Source organism: Catharus ustulatus, chromosome 2 (assembly GCF_009819885.2).
Source record: "Catharus ustulatus isolate bCatUst1 chromosome 2, bCatUst1.pri.v2, whole genome shotgun sequence".
NCBI lineage: Eukaryota > Metazoa > Chordata > Aves > Passeriformes > Turdidae > Catharus > Catharus ustulatus.
In genome coordinates, this window is record NC_046222.1 from 104,830,551 (window position 1) to 104,849,011 (window position 18,461).

Genomic DNA, 18,461 nt, shown 5'->3' on the forward strand with positions numbered 1-18,461 from the left:
GTGAGAGAAACAGCTCTGCAGACAACAAGGACAGTGAATAAGGAGAGGGAGGAGGTGCTCCAGGTACAGATTTCCCTGCAACCTGAAAGGAATAAGATTAATGTGTCTTTACAAATAGACGGTGTGAATCTGCTTCTAGGTAGGGCCCAGGGACTTGTAGCTAGAGAAGTAACAGGAGAAACCATAAGTTTCAGAAAATGTTACTAACTGACATGGAAACCTGCTCAGCCAAAGTCATGCTAAATTTCTGAACTTTGAGAAGAACAAAGATTTAATAGAGTTATGTTTTACAAAGGGTATGTGTGTTTGTGTGTGCATATTAAGGGGAACATAAAATAGGTGAATTGGGAAGTCTGTACCTTTCGAGTGCGTTAGCCAATGGGGAGGGAGAGGGTGATGTAACCAGGAAAACTGGGGTGAAAAGGAGGCTGCGTCCTCCAACAATTTGAGAGACTCCATGGAGAAATTCCCTATGTCCTCTCCCTTTGTTCATGAATAAAGTTACAGAACACTTCTGCCTTGTTTCAGGACATAAATATCTGGCAACCTGGATTTTTCCCCACAAACCCATGGTGAAGACCATGATGAGGCAGGCTGTCCCCCTGCAGCCTGCAGAGGTTCATGGTGCAGCAGAGATCCACCTGCAGCCCTTGCAAGACTGCACAGCAGAACAGGTGAACACCAAAGGCAGTCTGTGACCCTGTGGGAAGCCCATGCTGGAGCAGAGTCCTGGCAGGACGTGTGACCCTGTGAGGGACCCATGTTGGAACAGCCTTTCCTGAAGGACTGCACATTGTGGAAGGGACCCACACTGGAGAGTTTGTGAAGAACTGCTCTCTATGGGAAAGATTCATGTAGCAAAAGTTCTTGTAGGAACTGTTGTCTCCTATGGGATGGACCCCACACCAGAGCAGGTAAAGGGTGTGAAGAGTCCTCCATCTGAGGAGGGAGTGTCAGAAACAATGTGTGATGTACTGACTGCAACCCCCATTCCCCACTTCCCACTGCTGTTAGGGAGAACAAGGCAGAAAAATCAGAAGTGAAATTAAGCCTGGGAAGCAGGGGTGGAGCAGAAGGTATTTTATTTCTCATTACCTGATTTTGATTTGATTGGTAAAAAGTTAAATTAATTTTCTCAAGTCGAGTCTGTTTTGCTTGTGACAGTAACTGGTGAGTGATCTCTCTGTGTCCTTACCTTGACCCATCAGCCTTTCATTATACTCATTCTCCCTTGCTCAGCTGAGGAGGGGAGTAACAGAGCAGCTTCAGTCGGCACTTGGCAGCCAGCCAGGGTCAACTCACCACAAGTATAAAACTACACTTTTAAATTAAATTGTCAAAAATTCTAGTATATTGAGATCACTTTTGGTCAGTAAACACCACAGAATTCTCCCCACACTGAATAAATCCCTAGCTACTACAATGAAGCTAGCAGGCAATGTTTTAGCATGCCACACAGTGTCTCCTGCTCTTCTATTCCAGCTGGTCCTCAGGATAGGTGAGAACAGAATCTATCAGGAATGGAAAAGCAGTGAAAAATTACGTCCTGCAAAATTTCAGGACATGAAAAGGTGGAGGTCATGGCATGAATTAAGCTGTTTCATTTCATCGTACTCAGGCCCATGGTAGGAGAAAGCAGCTGTAGGCCATTCCAGAATTTTAAGCATTTAAGTAACTTGGGACAGAAGAGTTGTACTTGTGACATGTTCCAAAATTCCTTGAAAACCTCTCTGGTACACTCACAGTTTGCAGTGGTTTGGTGAATTATAGCCAAAATACGCCTAAGCAGGCTTGAACAGCATTTTTCCTAGTCAGGTTTTCTAACAATTTACTGGCTTAAGACTACTATGGAATGGCTGCCAGAGTAAGGCTATTTCAATCCTGCTCCATCAAACTCATATGCAGGATGGACTCAAGACCACTGGCTAATTTAAAGATTGAACACCTGAAGATTAAGTACTATTGTTGAAAACACTTGGCAACTTTTTCAGATAGAGAATGAAATGTATTAAACTGCCATTATACAAATATGAAAAGAAATTTAATACAAAATATAAGTATGTAAATATGGAATGCAATGAGTTATGCATGCATATGCGTGTCCATACATGTATGTATCCTAGGTTTATAGTACAAGGAGAATTGCACTATTCCTAAATAATCTATGGAATGCTTAAGCAGGTTACTACCATAATACGCAGCTGTAGTTTTCAAAGTCACAACATTTTTCTGTTAAGTGCACAATAAAAGTAAAATTTTTAATTTTTGTTCTTGTGATAAACCTGCTACAGGCTATAAAAAAACCCCTCAGCTTTCAATTTCTTCAGTTAACAGTGAAAAAAAAGAGAAGGAAATACTATTCTTTTTGCTATTTTCTATAGTTTTCTAGGGTACACACGAAATTATCTGGGTAACAACTTTTCTTTCCAACAGCTGAATATGATTGTTCCACAGAGCGTTCAATCCACATTTCAAATGCAATCAAACCAATGAACTCCTGCATAGCCCAGGTGGTCCTGAGTCCATCACAGATTTTACCTTCTGCAGCACAGATACTGAAACTTGTGAGTATTCATGATGTTAACAATGTGCCAACAGCACAGCTAGTGAGACATTCATGTAAATGGTGTAGTTTGTGTGAGTAGTGCAAAAAGAACTAATAATCCAACATCAGATTTTTTTAGAAATGTTTAATGGAAACTTCTATAGCAGTAAAGAAAGCAAGCTGCACACACCCTGAAGCAAGCAAATACTTGTTTTCCCACTGGCTTTTATCAAAGCAGTGAGAATTAATAAATATTCAAAGGAAAGTGACTGTTCAACAGCTCCCCATATGCAAAAACAAATGATCAGCATGAAAGAAAATTACTGGTTCATCCTATTCATACATTTTCATTGACAGAAGAATGATCATCTGCCTTGTCTAGAAGTTACATGCAGTGTTTCTGTAATGTTGAGATAGTTGTTTGCAACATTTAAATGATATCAATACAGCAAAAACACACCTGCCATGCTGTTTGCAGTATAAAGCCTTGACAACATCCCTTTCTGGTTGAAACATACGCTAGTAGGAGAATGTATTTTTGAAAAGATGAATCCTGTTATGTTATTCAGTGAGACAAGAACATCTCACAGAATTAAGGTTTCTGGCACAACATCACATATTCCTTCTCAAGAGAGATAAAACAATAACTAAGGCTCAAAAACTAACAGACTAGAAAAAATCATGTCCTGTAAATCCCAAAGCAATCAATTAATTGCTGATTTAATATTATACATAGTAATATATTAGATACAATTACACAGGCACTTAAACCTATACAACTATGCACTTGGAATGCTTTTTTTTTTTTTTTTTTGTTTTTTTTTTTTTTTTTTGCTTTTTGGTCTTTATTTTTCATGTTTTTTGCAACTCCTGTAGCTTTACATTCTTTAGATACAAGATTTAATATTTCCTCAAAATTCTTCAGGGGAAGGAAAGTAAAGAATTGTTTAATCTTTAGCACATGTGAATCAGCACTGACCTCAAATTAAATTTATGGTTGAGGGTGTGTTCCAAAAACCTCCTCAACTAAATTTGCACTCTTCATTTGAGAAAATTGTATTTATTCTGGGGTATGCCATAGCTATATAGGACAAATATCAAGTTCACATCTTGGTCTGATAATGGCAGCAAGGAAAACAACTGGGGCAACCTCAAAAACTTACCAAAGGGGACAAATTGCTGTGTACCACACCATTCCTTTTTGCCTCACTCATTTCAAGCTAAGAACTTCCTTGATATACATACCGCTCCATAACGAAAGGAAGGTAAAACAATGTTACCTACCCAAACCCACCAGTTTTCATACAGCTTTGGTTGCAGGGTAGAGCTGGAAATCTCCCCCATTTCCCCCAGCTTATGTAGTGTCTTAGGTGACACAGTACACCCTGATTTTTAACACGGATGATACAGCAACAGAAATACTCCGACACTGTGTGTTCAAACACATCCCTTTTGGTCACAAAGGGTCACACTCAGATATGTTAGTGCAGCTTGGAAATTCTGGAGCCATTCAGCTACTGAGAGTTTTCAGAGGTCTTCGGGCAGCAGAAAGAAATTAATGCATTCTCTTCCCACCAAGTTGTTCAGTGAATTCCTCCACAGCCTAAGTAAAGGTAATCATGGGCACTAAAATTCTCAGTCATCTTCACCTAGATAATGACATTTTAATTTCTCATGGAGGAATACTAGGCTCTAGTTTCTTATCAAAGGAGTATTTAAAATAATGGCAATAAATGTCCCAGGAGCTGGTACAGGTATGAAGTGTGACCTCAACCACCACAGGAGCTCTGAATTTAAACTACCTGCAAGATGTATTTTTACATCTTGCTCCTTGTATTATAATCACATTACAAAATACACAGTGTTAACCTCTCACTGTCCTGTCCCTGGTTCTCATATGCTATCCTCAAAAGAGCCTATAAAAGCTTTGGGTTTTTTTTAAAGGAATGAACACGTTTTCTCAGAGTTCTACTCTGCAGATTTACAAAGACTATAAAGAGATTCTGGCTATTGCAAAAAACCCCAACCCTACTGTCTAACACTGAAGAGCTCCTAATTTATTCCTGCTGTACTCTCAGTACACTGAACTCCCTAAGATCAATGGTGTACTTAAAAATCAAGATTTTAATCAGGTCATAGAAGGGGAAATTAGCTGTAAACTGCGGGAAGATACGAGATAAGGAACAAATTATATCTGTGCTCTGAAGGTTATCTGTTTTAGACCCCTGACAGAAACCTGTCATCAGTGGAAGAACACTCACTCAGGCTTCCTGGGCCTGAGATAATAATAATAATAACAACAACAACAATAATCAGCAGGAGGAAGGAGAATCTTTGCACAGGCCCGGCCAGACCCTGAGTCCTGCTTGAGAGGAGTGGGGACATTTCCTGTATTACTGGTGTCACTGGGGCCACCACGGGAGCATTTCTGCCACCACAGCTGGGGGTGCCAGGCTCCTGTTCACTGTTAGCAGAATGATTTTTAGGAGCATTCTTCAGCTCAGTAGACCAGAACAGAAATCTGCAAGTACCTGGTAGTAAAACTCAGAGAAACAATATGAGAATGAAATCCTTCTCTCTTGCTGCATGGTGGTTCATAAATGCAAGGGTGGCTTTCATCTGAATGGGTCTCTATAGGGTCCCTTGGAAATCAATTGAAAAAATGGCCATGTTTAAGGCCAACTGATTTAAACCATTTGAGATTATCTTTGGTATTAAGTGATCTGTGCTTTCTAGATATGTTTACTTATTCCAGGTATGACAGGAACTTAAGAATCTAAAAAATTAAGACTACATTAACTAACAAGTAACTCTTTCCAGTGTCCTTGAGCTTTAAAAAGAGAAAACAGAGAATCTAAATCTATTATTTTTTGTTCTTATGTACTCGACAGTCATTTGTTTAGCCAAATTTGCTTCCAATAAATATCTTCAAATATCCTTAATTTCTATTGTTCTGTAGTTAAAAATCCACCAGGAGACAGAAAACTGAGATGAGTTGCAGGAGAATGATCTCAGAGCAACCTCTTTCTAGCTGACACCACTGAGCAGGGATTTTTCTGGATTTGGATAGTTCTGCTACTGAATTACTGTATCAATACCACCAATAGGCCTCTCAAATAAAAGGTTCTCAGTATCACTCAAAACAGCTAGGAGCTTTTAGTAGAGAGAATGGAAAAAGAAAATCTCTTAATTATTTAGATGTTCTTCATCAATGACATAAAAAGCCTCACAGATTATCTAAAAAAAAAAATAGAACAAATTGTACATTTCCTGTCACTTGGCAAGCAGGTCAGTGTTAATGTAATAACTAGAGTAGCACTTGAGAAAGAGTTGCTGGTATGCATCTGCACAGCTTCCCTCTTTTTCTTCCAGCAGCTTTGTAAAAACCTACTTTCAAACATCACTAATGTCATCCTCAGACAACAGGTTTTCTTTAAATATTTTACTGGGAAAATCACACGATGATTCTGTACCTATGAGCTATACATGCTGTAGATTCTCCTTAATGTATGCTGCTTTTGTGGACTTTTGTGGATGTAGAACTTGCATACAAAAAACCATAGTGACCATCAGTCTGAGCATACCAGTACCAAATGCACATCCTTTGAAGAAACATCACCCCTCAGCCATCATACTTAAAGCATGTCACTGCTTTAGGTTATGTAACTTCATAATTTACAAATAGATAAATGGAATTTGAAAGACTTTGCACAAGGAATGAAGCAGGTTTCAGGGAATGATTATATTCTTAAATTTTTTTCTGATGTAAACATGTATCTCAGCCTTCATCTGTTATTTTAAAAACAGAATTATAACGTACCAGATGTTGTTAACACTATACAGATGCTAATGCCCCTTTATCTCTCTAACTGGTTTTATGACAACTAACAAGACAATAAGTCCTTGTTTGAAAACACAAGATGAAAAATGCTCCATTTTTTCCAGACTTTCCAGTACCAAAAAGATAATTCATCACAGCAACAGAGCAAACCTCAACTCCTCCCTACGACTGCTAAACACATTATAAAATACTTCCTAAATTACTCGCAATGACAAGCCAACACAAATGCCTCTGCTCCACTCGCACCAAGCCACCCAGCCGCATACCCACCGCTGGATCCCGCCCTACATCTTCCGTGGGAAACATTGCTGCGGAGACAGGACCACGCTGACCCTTCAGCCACCACAGCAGCCCCTACCACTGCCCCAGCAATCCTGTGGCAGCGATGGCTGCGTCTGCAACTGCAAGACAGTCGTGGCTGAAACACAACAGGAAAATGTCCCCTACAATTGCAGGAAAACCCGCTCCACCTCACCGCCTCCGCCAGGATCCGTGCTCCTGCAGCCAGCCCTTCGTGCTGCACCCACAGCAAAACACAGCAAAACCCTCCTGTTCCTCCCCAGGGCCAGCCCTGCTGGGGTGAAGGCAGGAGGACATGGAGCTTGGTGCACAGCATCCCAGCAGGCCACCAAGGGCTGAGGTGGCACCATGCTCACCCATGGCTTGGGTGAGCTGAGCTCAGCCCTGGGACAATTAGCCCAGAGTGGGCTGGCAGCAGCACCCAGCCCTGTAACAGGATGGCTTGGACTGGCCAAGCCTGCCATGCTCAAAAAGAACACTTCCACATTTTCCGCTCTCCAGAATGGCAGAGCTCTGCACGACTTGTGGCAAATGATCACTTATTTTTGACTGTTTTCTCCAAATACTGTTCAAAAATATAACCATGCAAAGTCTAGCAGGAGTTTGCCAAAAGTGGGGACAATTTGAGAGAGTACAGCATCTGTGTGAAAGATTTCTCTTCGTACAAACACCACAGAGACCCTATTGTTTGAGATTCGCAAGGTGAAACACAAGATGATAGCAGTTGCTTCATTTATTTCTTTTTTTTTTTTTTTTTTTTTTTAATTTTACCTTAACTTGTATGTAAGGAGCAAACTGCAACAGGAAACTGCAAATGCTTTACCAAAGTGCCCGGGAGGAATCCTGACTGAGTCACACCAGACATTTGGTCGCCAACAAAGGTGTTAAAAAATCACACAAAGTGGAAACAGCAGGAAAGAATTGCTTCCTTGTGTTCTCCGTTTTTCATGTTGCAATGCCCTCTTTCATACAATGGTAACACAACAAAGTGAAACAAAACATACCTCAGACATTTGAGCATAAGATTGCAAATCCACACTTGTCCTAGGTTTTTCTTCCATAGAAGAGCCTGCACTTTGTTCTTTTGAAGCAATAAACAACTGTTGTGATTATTTAATTTACTATTCATTTCATTTCCTTGAAACAATAGACCAGAGACCTCATACAAATGCGTGTTCTTCATAAGGTTTTTAAAGCTTTTTGCTGGCAAGGTCTGTTGACTTGCATGTGGAATAGCAGCTTCTATCAGGCAAACTGAGCATGCAGAAAGCAAGACAGATGTGCAGAGGGATTGCGATTATTAGAACCCTTTTCCGTGATATTAAGTGCCCATGGATAACCTACAGTCAAGTTAAAGCAGCCCAGTAGGAGCCACAGCCCAAGTCCTAGACAGAGGAATTTTAGATTCCTCAACACATATCCTGTCCTTGATCTTTCATTAAACAGCATCATGCAGTTTTTCTTTGGACTGTCTGTCCAGCCATGCTGGCTTATACTCATCCAGATGCATTTGTGGTCAACCAGCCCAAATGATTCTTGATTCCATGATTATCAGATGCTGTCCTGCTGCTGTCTTTGTCCACATTATATTTAATCTTCCTTTTCATGCCCTTGGCTTGCAGACAACCAGCCACAGTCTGAAGCAGTTTCAAGGAACAAACATTTTTTTAATATTTAAATCTTAGTCAATCATAGAAGTGATAGCAATCATAAAAGTGATACCAATTCCAATAATCTTAATTTTGCTGATACATGCGCCTTAATTCCTGAATGACTTTTACTTCAGTTCGAGGGTAACACTTCATGTGTTACAACAGACAACACTGAGGGAGATTTCATAATTAGAGCCGAGCATCTCTATGTGATGTTTTGTCAGCAAAGGCTTCAGAATACTTTTCACATGTTCTTATGCACATGTATGCACATATACATGTATGCAAATGAATAATTATGAGTTCAAACCCATGACCTCAAAGTTGTATTTGTGTCACTTGTGATGCCAGCTTGTTTATCATTAAGATAAATGAAGATAATGAAGTCATTTAACAAATATCCTCTGCCACACTAATCTCCCTTCTTCCACTTTTGAACTCCAGTGTGAACTATAAAGTAGATGTCTTCTAGCCTTCCTCCTCTTCAACATCTATTGAAATTCATGAAAACCTCAATAGAGGTGTCTTTAGACATGAATCTGGATTCTCATATAGCAGAAGGTCTGAGATACATGACTGAATATAAACAAATTACCACAGTTTAACAAGATAGCATCTCTGGTGCTCAGAGCCAACACAGCTGTGCATTTGTGTTCTTATGATACCCACCAAGAGCTTTGGTGAATTTTGCAAAGGAAGCAAAAGATATTTCAGCTACCAACAGTTCCTTTCTGCTGGAACTTACCACCATCACAGAATCAGTAGATTTAGGTGCTGATTTAAGTGCTCGTGTGTTTGTTTGCATGGTATAAACTACCAAAATATGATTGCTTAAGGTGTGTATGGTTGCAGTAAGTTACAGCAGTGAAAAGAAATTGATAACTTGTGACAGTGATTTCTGAAACTACATCAAAAGATTCACTAGATATCAACTGGCAAGGTCCCTAGTTCAAACAGGATGTGGAAAAAAATCAGTCTATGACTCTGAGCTAATATATGCTAGAGAGATAAGTTACTGTATCTAAATTAATACAGCTTAAGGTTCAGAGACTTAATGAAATCCATCTATTGACCCTCTGTAAAATCAGTCTTTCATCATGTGTGGGTTCTAAAATTATGTATTTCTGATGCCAGAGTCTCCAAACTGTGTCTACTTGCTGTGCAGCCACTACTTTTTGTCTTATTTTGATGGACAGGGAACATACATCTTTAGATTGATAGGTGCTGCTGCTGGGCTCTTATTCCAAACAATCAGTCCACTGTCCTCAGAAAGCAGGTGCCATAGTGTAGTATAATGGATCATACTGAAACTGTAATATTAACAAAGGGAACAAGTATGTTAATGTCTGCAGTCTTAAACTTTTCCACAGGCAAGCACAATCACATAAATTACTTGTTCCATACAGCTAATCATAGGATTCTATGACGAAGAAAAACCAACAACAGTGGATTGGTTAAAAATAGGATCTCCCCAGTCTTTCTTCTCTTGCCATATGGTCAGTCAGCACAGAGGGGCTGATCCAAATGACATTAGCAACTCACATTTTCCTGAACAGGGCCAGAGTGAGAGCAGCCTCATTGCTGTCCTTATCAGCATATCTGAGATGCAGGGTTTTCTTGCTCCAGGCAAATACCTTCAGTACATTTCTGACTGGCCACATCCTCTGCTCATTCCAAGTGAAGGAAGTGGAGAAAATACAGATGCTCCTCCCTTAGTGTCAGCATTTGCACCTTGCAATTCTCTTTGAATAACAAGAACATAAAAGTAAAAAAGGCAGTCCAGCTTTATGGAAAAATTAAGAAGTATCATGTCACTAAGAGAGATTCATGTGATACAATTTGAGCTATTTCTTATTATGAAATTGTTTCACATTAATGCTAAGTGCTAATTATAGTTGTTTAATATTAATTGCTCTTTCAGCTATAAACCTCCTCTAGTCTCATTGATGGAACTCTTAAGACATTGGTGGTCACTGTATGCAGGTATGCCATTTCTCCCTCTCACTTCATTTGTATTTAAATATCATTTGAATTTGACCCAATAAGCCATGCTCTAAATGACCCACCATTAAGGCTCTTTGGAGAAAGGCAAAACCATAATTTCAACAACAGCATGTGATTCTAAAATACTTTATCCCTTGCTGAAGGAGAAAGGTATAATACTTGATTAATATTTGAATAATTATGATCATTGATAGAGCAATTTATATTTCCCTAATTTAAGCAAAAGCCTATCTTTCTAAACTTCAAAGTCACAAACAAAAAATCCCCTTGCTTAGAATATGCAGCAGCTGCTTGTAAATTTGGGGGCTAGGTGAGGGAGAGAGAAAGGGAAAAAGAAAAGCTACTCCACTGCTGCACAGAACTTGTTTTTAACAATTCCATATGATCAGTGAAGCCTTTTGCTCAGTGCTGGCATTTTGGGTTTTGGGCAGAGAAAGAAGATTAATTGCTCTGTTCTAAATTGTTAGATTAACAACACAGCACTGAATTCTAATCTGACCCCCTGAAGGACATTGAGGGAATGGTCAAAGCAGGAGTATGAAAACATCAATTGAAACACATCTTCTGAAGTCTAAGTCTCTTCCACAGTATTTGAAAAGACAATTAATCCTAAGTGTGGAGAGGGTACTGAGATCTAAAATCTAGACAACCTCAAAACTCTGGAAGGTTTAGAGATCAGTTTTAATTTTGAGGCTCTTGGGTACATCTAAATCCTCCACTGTTTTATATTTTAAAAATTATGTGGTTTTTAGCATAACAGGTCGATTAGTGTCTCTGGTGGAGATGCTTTACAAAGAGGATGTCCGATTAGGATTTACCTCCATGTGATCCTATTCTGAAAACTGGGATAAAGATTTCACTTTACCAAACCTGACAAACTCTGCCTGAATCTGTTCATGTTTTTATACCGTGGCCACAAGCAGTTGTATTAGAGAAGAAATTTAAATTTGCTTTCTTAAGCATTGAAATACAGTCCTTTCTATTATGGGAAGATTATGTGGTATTCATGACTAGCAGTATGAATCTACACTTCAGTAATTACAAGGGTATTTTAGTGTCACTCAGCTCCCAGTTTTGCTTCAGTTCTGTTTCCAGCTAAAGCCAGAGTCCAACAGCTTTCTTTGGAAGGAAGCATCTTCTTACTGAAAACAGTAGTGGCAGTTGCTCTGCAGACACTGAGAGATAGCATCAGGTACAAGGATTTCTTGGGAATGCTAAATAAAGTTAAGTACATAGACAAATACTTAGAGGATTAGAACCAAACAAGTTTATGCTAATGAAGTTATCTTTGGTCCTGAGGGTACTGTATATTGTCATCCAGTGATATTCATATATTAACTGTACCAGGATATCTTAAAAGAAGTGAGGATCATTAGCAAATTAAAATGAATAGCCTTGAAAAGTATTAGTAAAAGAAAACTGTGCCTTTTAATAAAGAACACTAACTTATGAAAAACAAAGCAAAGCATCAGAGAACGCAAATCCTCACCTACCAGCACAGGGTCTATTAAGTGAATTAATTGCCTTTTAGATTTCCAAAAACTTCCATCTATCCCCTTTATGTACAGAGAAAGATATAGACATTTTTGTTATTTTTCTAATACTTTGTCAAATGAAGAAACTAACTATTTACACCCTTTTGTTATTTTTCTAATAGTTTGTCAAGTGAAGAGATTAACTATTTACAAATGCAAGTGTGTAAAAGAAAAAGATTCTGCATATTCAATGTCCTCAATGGAAAAAAAAATTGCTTAAGCCATAAAAATTATATACTTAGTCTATAGTTAGTTCAAAGACTAATTCTTGTAATGTCACATAAGATGAATTTAAACACAGACTGCCACAGACTGCTAAAGAAAACATCTCTGCAAAGGCAGGCTTTGCCAATTATGCTTGATTTATGGATAGATTCAGGTTTTTTTGATTCTCCAATGAAATATAAATCACTGTAATCTATTATGTATTATTTTTGTTGCACTATTTACCTATTCATCTGATTTCTCCTCCATTCAAAACCAAAATTACTTGAATTCATAAACTAATATGGGTTGCAAAGAGCATTTCTACAAAGTTCAAATTTTAATTAATGAGCCACAAGATCCAGGAACACTTGTTAAACAAATATCCCTAATTAATCCCATCAATCACTCTCCCTCTAAGTACTGATCTGCAAGAAATTAAATAATCACCAAGTCCTGGAGAGCACAGCCATCATTTTTTCCTATTTATTATTAAATCTCTAATTATCTGGCAACTTTCCTTTTGTGTCACACTCTACTCCTTATTTTCTTGTCAGTGTTTTCTTCAGGGTGGTGCACCTGCATCTAGTCAAAAATAAACACAACTCACTGTCAAATTTCAGATTAAGGACTCATGCAAGTATTCTTTCCCATCACCCTGAGAGAAGAGTCTGTCACTCAACTTGTAGGCTCTCCAGAGCTCCGGCACTATAGTCCACATCATGGAGCTTTCCCCAAAAGTAATGCTGGCAAATAGACGAAGAAAGGAAATTTTACTGTATTTCTGTTCTTCAAGAGAATCTCCTGCCACTGTAATCTATTATAAGATACAATGTAAACTACAACTGAAAGCGTGATAAGAAACAGTGCTTTTGTATTCAAGCAAGAGAAAGGAAAAAGCTTAAATAAAAACAAAGTCTAGCGGGTAAACCAAAGAGCAAAGGCCCCCATGGTGACTCTAGAAAAGAAACCCAAACCAGATGACTATTAAGCAGTAGCAATATCTTTAAGGAGGTATTTGTATGAAACTTCCAGGTCTCAAGCATGACATTTTCAGCCTAAAAGGAATGACAAAGTCCTCTAACTGGTAGGGGTGTTATACTTCAAGTTTCTGTTAATAACAGGTCATCACACAGGCAATATGTTTCAAAAGCTAAAGTTTATTCTATTATTAATATACCACAGAATACCAGTTCAGAATAATACATATTGCAGCCATTAACTTTAATCTCCTTGAACCTGAAATTTTTAATACAGATATATAATCTCACAGGGAGCAGTCACACTAGATTAACAAACTGTTTTCTTCACAGTTGCCATGGAAACGCTATGCCCCATAGGAGATGGGTGAGGTAAAAAAAACCGAGGAACAAAGCTATTACTGACCGATCCTCTCCCAGGGATACCCACTCTGGTGCGGTGGAACAGCCACCCATGTGTCCATCTTCCATTAGTTACTCCTTTGAAAGCCTTTTTATACTTTAGCCCTTTATAACATACCATTGCAGTGAGATCCTCTGCAAATTTAAAGTTCTGGATTTGGCGATCAGTAATTTCACAACCCCCCTCCAAACAGAAACCACCAAAATAAAACCTTCCCCCCAAAAATTCCATTGCTGTTAGGGCTTTACATAGTGAAGATTCAAAGAATTGGGATCTTGATTCTATGCTTTTAATATTTATTGCAAATTCAATTTTCCATTTCCAGATAACATTTATTTGCCACAGCCATCATCAATTTATCCTACCTAGTCCTCTGGAGAGCAAACAAAGCACAAGTCCCTTGAAAACAAAGTTACTGAGCTGTTTTCAGTTGCCAGTAGAGACAGCCACTATGCTCTGCAATTTTCCTCTCCACTTGTCTGTCCTGTATATATTGTTAGCTCAGGAATGCAATAACTTCTTTTCTTCTCTTTTCCTTTCCTACCTTCTTCATCTAATTAATGCCAACCAGAATAAATGTGTCTTTGTGAACTAGTCAGACGTAGTAGTGGCTGCTCTGGGCAGCAGCTCCAGGTGGCAGTTTGTGCCCCCCAGATTTCACAAAGCAACCAAACAGGTTCAGCAGCATCTGACATCTGAGCATGACTTAGGGGGAAACAGAGGAGGGGGAAAAAAACACAGACAAGACAGGCAAAACAACCCACCTCTGGATTATTTTGCACTGATGTCTATGATTCTGTTACAAATTCAAGAACTTGATGATTTTTGTTTAACATAGAGAGAATAATGCAGTTTTTTCTATAACAAGCAAAAGGAATCCACTCAAAAGCTTGAATAATGGACACAATGCACTTATTAAACAGCAGCTAGCCTACAGAGACTTCTTTTCTAGGAAAGCAATCTGGCTGGCAGCTAACTCTCACTGACAGGACTTACTGTATTAGTCTTAAAACCACATACTCTTACAGGTGGATGTAAAGACATAAATGTCACATTTCTGACTACTTTTGCTTCCTGTTGGATCAACCAAGTAGTATCTTCTACCTGCATTTGTCCTAGATGAAAAAATTTCCCTAGCAGAACATGAACACTCATCACCTTCTTCCAGCAACAAGAAACAATGAAAAGGTATTGTATTCCTTGAGATTCTGAAGAAAAGAATTATCTACAATACGCCAGAAAGAACAGTTTGCCGCTACTGGAAGTCAGAGCAGAGCAGTTATATCCCATGACACTGATGTGTTAAGGGCTCTTCTGCACTTGTTTTCTACCCCTTACAAGTTCTTTGTCAGCACAGAGAGCCACACCCAAAATGGTGTCAGAATTATCATCTGCCATGGAATCACACCTGGAATAGAAATCCATTATTTGATCCATTCACTCCATGAATATACTTCTTGCAGCTTCTTTTCCACTTTCAGTTAGGAAAAGACAACTTCAGTCATGTCTAATGCCACAAACAGGATGAGCCAGATTAGCATGGGGTGACTATATTATCAAGAAACCAGATTGAGAAAGGGCAAATGGGACAAAGGGATGGCCAATGGGGCAGGCAGGTGACCTGTGTCATAGAACAGATAGCTAAGTTCCTCTAGACACCACAAAACAAAACCTTGTTTTTAGCCATTAAAAAGCTAGATACAATTTTAGCTGCCTGTTTAAGGTTCTGTCTAGAAAAGAGTGAAACAGGCACTACAGACTGGGATGGGACAAATCTTCCTTGGGGAATAGGTCTCCAAAACAAGTAGTGTGAATATCTCTTTGTTGGTAACCATCTCTTCCACTAATAACTTAGCAAAAACCAGCACAGTCAGGATGTTCTGGGCTCCTGACAGCTAAACCAGTCCCCTTTGGAAGAGATGGATGTGCGTAATGGCAGTGAACATACAGCTCATATCCAGTTTATACCACTTCTTTCAAACCCTGCTCAGGGTACCCGGACTACCATCAGGAAAGGATGATCCAGCATTTCTTCAAATCTTTTGCAAAGGCCAGGTCTACTGAAGCCAAGTAGAAATGGACAGAGCTTCTCTCAACACACATTTCCACTTTCTGATAATCTTGCAAACGCACTTGGAAGACTTCCAGTGCAGAGATGATGGGAAATTCCATCTCAATGACATAAAAATACCCCCACAAGCCAGAGCAAGAAATTCAGTCTATTTTCACTATCTTTACCCAATTTTAAACAGCAGTCAAAGCTGCTCTTGTTTCCAGCTCCTAAGAACCAAGCCTTAAAAAGAACCTCATTGAAACCACTATTTCTGTGCTTGTCTTTCAACTCAAATCAACAACATTGCATATGTCAAAAGGTCACATATGTACACCTTATTTATAGTATTTTCTGGAGTGCTTTCCTTTCCTAAACTTTGTACACATCTAGAAAATAAAGATGAGTATAAATCCCTGATAAGAAGCATGGTGGAGCTCCTGTAAAAAAGATATAAACAAGATATGAAAAATGAGGTGGTAGCAACAGAGTCTGCAAAGCTTCCAACTCATATTGGGGTGAAACAACATGATTACTAAAGCAGGGGGAAGGTCAGATTCAGAAGTATTATTCTGAGAAAGACTGTGTAAAAACCAACTTTTGCAGTCCTAGATATAGGATACAGAATCACACAATCAATTAGGTTGGAAAAGATCTCCGAGATCATTGAGTCCAACTTATGACCCAACACTGCCTTGTCCACTAGACCCAGGCACTGAGTCTTTTCTTAAATATCTCCAGGGAGCATGACTTCACCCCTCCCTGGGCAACCTATTCAACACCCTTTCTGTGAAAACTTTCTTCCTAATGTCAACCTAAATCTCCCTAGCTAAAAGTGGCTAAAGACTGCTGTGACTGAAGTGCAGGACCCAGCACTTCATCTTGTTGAACCTCATACCACTGGCCTCAGCCCACCAATCCAGCCTGTCCAGATCCCTCTGCAGAGCTTTTCCATCCCCCAGCATCCAGCTTTTCCACCTCAACATCCTCACCCATCTAGGTGTCATCTGCAAACTGTCTGAGGGTGGCCTCAACCCCCTCATCCAGGTCACTGATACATGTCCCCCTAGCAAATGTCACTGGTGATTGTCCCCCAGCTGGATGAACTCTATTCACCACCACTCTCTGGGCTGGTCATCCAGACATGTTTTTTAACCCAAAGGAGAGTGCACCTGTCCACACCATGGGCAGTCAGGTTCTCCAGGAGGATACTGTGGGAAACAGTGTCAAAGCTTTACTGAAGTCCAGGTAAACAACATCCACAGAATTTCCCTCATTCAAAAGGCAGGTCACCTTGTCATAGAAGGAGATCAGGTTGGTCAAGCAGGACCTGCCTTTCCTAAACCCACGCTGGCAGGGCCAGATTCCCCAGCTGTCCTGTACGTGCCACATGATGGCACTTAAGAGCATCTGCTCCATTTAGTGCTTCACTGGCACCAAGGTCACACTGGCATCACCCTCCCTGCTCAGGGAGCTGACTGTACTAGGCATTCAACAAGATACTCGCTGTAAAAGATGAGAAACCAAAATATTTTCCTCACCTTTGCATGGATGGGATGTGTAAGAAACCCTTGAGAGATGACATATTTTAGTAGCCATGCACGGATTCAAAAGGCAGCACAGCCATCAGTTACTTAAATGTTTAATGTTGAAAGAAGTTTTATCCTCAGTGAATCTTTTTTTAGGTAACAAGAGAACAAATGGGTTTTTTTATATTGATTTTTTAAAGTAAGTGAGAAGTAATTGTATACAAACAAATCCACACAATAAACAAGGAAATAATATAGCAATTTATATCAGAATTAGCAAAACATATCAGAATTACCAGCAGGGGAGATGGAGAAAAGTACTTTTTCCTCCATATTCACATTCAAGAATATGTTATTCTGTCACTATTGCTAATCTCCTTTGACATAAAAACCTGCTTTAAAAATGACACTCGGCGTCTAAGGAGACAGATTAAAAAGTCCACCCAGTGTTCACCAGGAGCCCTGCTATTACTGCTAAGGTTATTATTTCAGGATAAATCCTGTCTCATTTACAAGCTTCCTTCCCCTTCTCCTCCCCCACCTCCCCCAGGGCTGACTTTTGATTTCACAATCTTGTTTTCTCTTTAGAGTAGTGATAGGGGGGAGCTCTCTTGTGAGGAACTCAGAAATTATGATTGTAAGACTGGCTGAGTTTACTGAAGGAAGCTTTGTTCTTTCTTTTTCCTCCCTCCTGGGGCAAGCTGAGTTTTCCCCTCTTTTCCCCTCCTTCTTTTTGAAATTCAGCTCGTCAAACATCAGCCATACATTCACAAACCCTCCTCTTCTCCACCCCCTTAGCTCCACGCCCACAGCCTGGCACATCAACACCCAGAAGCAATTGCCTGAATGGATGATTTTTAATCACTGTCTTGACTGGCAGCACAGGGATTAAGCTATGGTCCATTTGAGAAGTAGCTTTAAAACACATCAGCCCCCCTGAGTGCTAGACTCTAAACTTTTTCTGCTGCATGTCTAGCCTGTATCTTGCAAAAACCTATACTGATGGGTGCAATTGTGCAGTTTTTGATCCATAGATCATTACAGAAATGTAATTAACTGGCATGCCATTTTAAAAAACTACAACTGACCCTTCTATTCAGAATGCAGTAATTTAGACTGAGAAACTTCCTTCTAATAAAGAAAGCTTTTGTTGTTACCTTTATTACTTAAGGTAAAGATTTTGCTTATTCCTAGATCAACTGATAGTAATTATTTATTTTATTGTTGCAGATCTTTATTCTACCCTATCATCTCCATTACAACTTTGGAAGGGATCAGATGTAAAAAGATGATTGAAGATGTTGATCAAAGCATCTTCTTAATTTAGCATTATTGGCATCATTCTGACTTGATGACCACACCTAATATACCATCTGGTTAGATTTTACTACACTGATACCTTTAATAAGCCAGTGCAA

General features: G+C 39.3%; 1 protein-coding gene across 6 annotated transcripts in view; it reads right to left on the reverse strand.

Annotated features, from left to right (window-relative positions):
* The window catches only part of MID1 (midline 1), a 240,584-nt gene that overhangs the window by 102,497 nt on the left and 119,626 nt on the right, over positions 1–18,461 (reverse strand). Inside the window, exon 1 of one of the 6 annotated variants that reach the window (XM_033052707.1) lies at positions 6,657–7,384. The exons of the other annotated variants lie outside the window; for them this stretch is intronic. The gene's annotated coding sequence lies outside the window, so the exon portion shown is untranslated. Of the gene's footprint in view, positions 1–6,656; positions 7,385–18,461 lie in introns of those variants that run through there. 6 annotated transcript variants of the gene reach the window in all.